The sequence below is a fragment of the Phoca vitulina genome, unplaced genomic scaffold (assembly GCF_004348235.1).
Source record: "Phoca vitulina isolate PV1807 unplaced genomic scaffold, GSC_HSeal_1.0 scaffold20, whole genome shotgun sequence".
NCBI lineage: Eukaryota > Metazoa > Chordata > Mammalia > Carnivora > Phocidae > Phoca > Phoca vitulina.
In genome coordinates this window covers 18,915,592-18,917,812 of record NW_022589723.1, presented here as the reverse complement: position 1 = coordinate 18,917,812, position 2,221 = coordinate 18,915,592, and the positions used below count along the sequence as shown (strand labels likewise).

General features: G+C 40.9%; 1 protein-coding gene across 2 annotated transcripts in view; it reads left to right on the top strand.

The window, feature by feature from the left end:
* LYSMD2 (LysM domain containing 2) overlaps positions 1 to 2,221 on the top strand; it is a 34,183-nt gene that overhangs the window by 18,086 nt on the left and 13,876 nt on the right. The window lies entirely within an intron of this gene.

The following is a 2,221-nucleotide window of genomic DNA, read 5'->3' as shown; positions in this document are numbered from 1 at the left end:
TGCAAAAGCTTTTTATCTTGATGAAGTCCCAATAGTTCATTTTTGCCCTTGCTTCCCTTGCCTTTGGCGATGTTTCTAGGAAGAAGTTGCTGCGGCTGAGGTCGAAGAGGTTGCTGCCTGTGTTCTCCAACTTACAGGAAGATTAAATATTTGGAAACAGCCCCAATATCTAAGGAGAAAACTCACAAAGAACCCTAACTATAAAATATCAAACAAGTATTAATTCAAGCTGATTAATTCCTGAGATCTACAAGAAATTCTAGTGAAGATCACAAAAAGGAATCATGGAGAAAATACTGAGAATTGTGTAGGATTTATTTCAGAGCATTTTATAACTGTTTTGGAGGTGTTTTATGATACAGGATTTCTTAGGGCAGGAGAAGTTGAAAATAACTGGGGACAGCTTAGAAACTTGTCCTTCTGAGAGGGAGGTAGTATGGCTTTTGAATCTCTCTGTATTTTTGTTGGTACTTTTTTTTTTTCTTGCATTTTTACAGAGGCCTTGGTCGTTTGTAAAGTAGTTAAGTGATCATCACCTAGCCTTTTTCCTACTTGGCTCATTTTCTGCCCCTTATTTTAGGTACCAACTGTTCTATCTTTTGGTATTCTCTGACTTCTCAAAGTCATCTTCCTGGTTTCTTATTTAGGCCTCTTTCACCCCTTTAATTTAGCACTTCCCAAATTGCTGAAATTCTGAGAAAGAGGGGTTCCGTGGTCAAATGAGTCTGGGAAATACAGTGTTAAGCCAAACCTAATAGCTTACTTTACTGCAGGCCTTCTAGAACCTTCAGTATTCTAATGTGCATTGTGAATCTCCAAAAGGGAAATATAGCTTGTAGTGTTTCCCCAATTAATTGACCATTGAACTTCTTCCAAAGAACACCTAATAACACCTCATATAACCCAGTTCATTACTCTTCAAATAAAAACTTCTGGTTCTTGTAAACTTTTCCTTAGTGGAAGACATGTTATATGCTCTCTCACTACTAGGTTGTGAATTCTTTGAGGACAATTTCTTTTTCTTGAAGTATTTTCTGATCTCATTATACATTGAAACTCTGGCATTCTTCCTCTCTTCTAGTTCCTGGGATGGGCACAATGGATACCACTCAAGAGTTCATGTATGGCACAATCTTGCTAAATAATCCAATTTAGCTTTCGGGATCTTTGTCCTACACCTCAGTTCAACTACTTTTGATGCTTTATTGAAGCCTCTGAGCTAGGCATTGCTGGTGCTAAAAAGATGAGTAAGATCTAGTTACACCTCACTGGAGAACATGTAGAGGAAATAAGCATATGACACAAAACACAAGTTAAATGCTAAACAAGAGGTACAAACTACCTTGGGGTTCAATGGAGAAACAATAACAACTGGGTGGCTAGGGAAGGGAGACACATGGGAAGAATCAGAAAAGATTTCTTGGAGGATGTATCATGTGGGATGGGCCTTAAATTTTTTAAAAATACAGACAGGGTATAGAAGAGTGGCATTAGAGGTGGGGATGTATAGCATATGCAAACAGGAAGGTAGGGAAGAGGGGCAAGTTCAAGTGGCTCTGTCTGGCAGGATGTGCACAGGATAAGTTGTAGATGGGATATGATCAGAGCATGGATAATAAAAATAGAAAGAATACTTTGGGTGCCAATGTGAGTTATGTTAATGCTGCTGTCCTCACGGAGCCATTGAAGAATTTTTGAGTGGGAGGGTGATGTGAGGACCACTTGCTCCTCTCCCATCCTTTGTGGTGTCTCCAAGCTCCAGTGTCTTTGCCTCTGTCCAGCTCAGCGACATATAGAAACTTCAGCCAATGAATTAAACTTCCAGTCTCCTGACTTGCATATTGGGTACCTCCTCTTGCAGAGCTGTCCAGAGTACAACAGAAACCGTGGCGGCTCACTCTAGTAAATGCATACCCCCTCTATGTAGAATACTGTCAGAAGCCAGCATGTTGAGGAGAGAGTGTTCAGATGAAGAATAGAGATAAGAGGCCATCAGTAGATTTAATGATAATACTTTGTGGAGTTATGATTTCAGTGTCTTAAAGAGAAAACTGATAAGAAAAAAAGATGGGTGCAGATAGTAAATTTTAAGTAGCGAGCCACGAGAATGGATGTAGCTAGTGAGCCTGGAAAATTGTATCTAGTCACTCGTTCCAGGCAGCCCAGAACTAAAATTGGCGCGCGGGGGGGGGGGGGGGGGGGGGGGGGGGGGGGGGGGGGG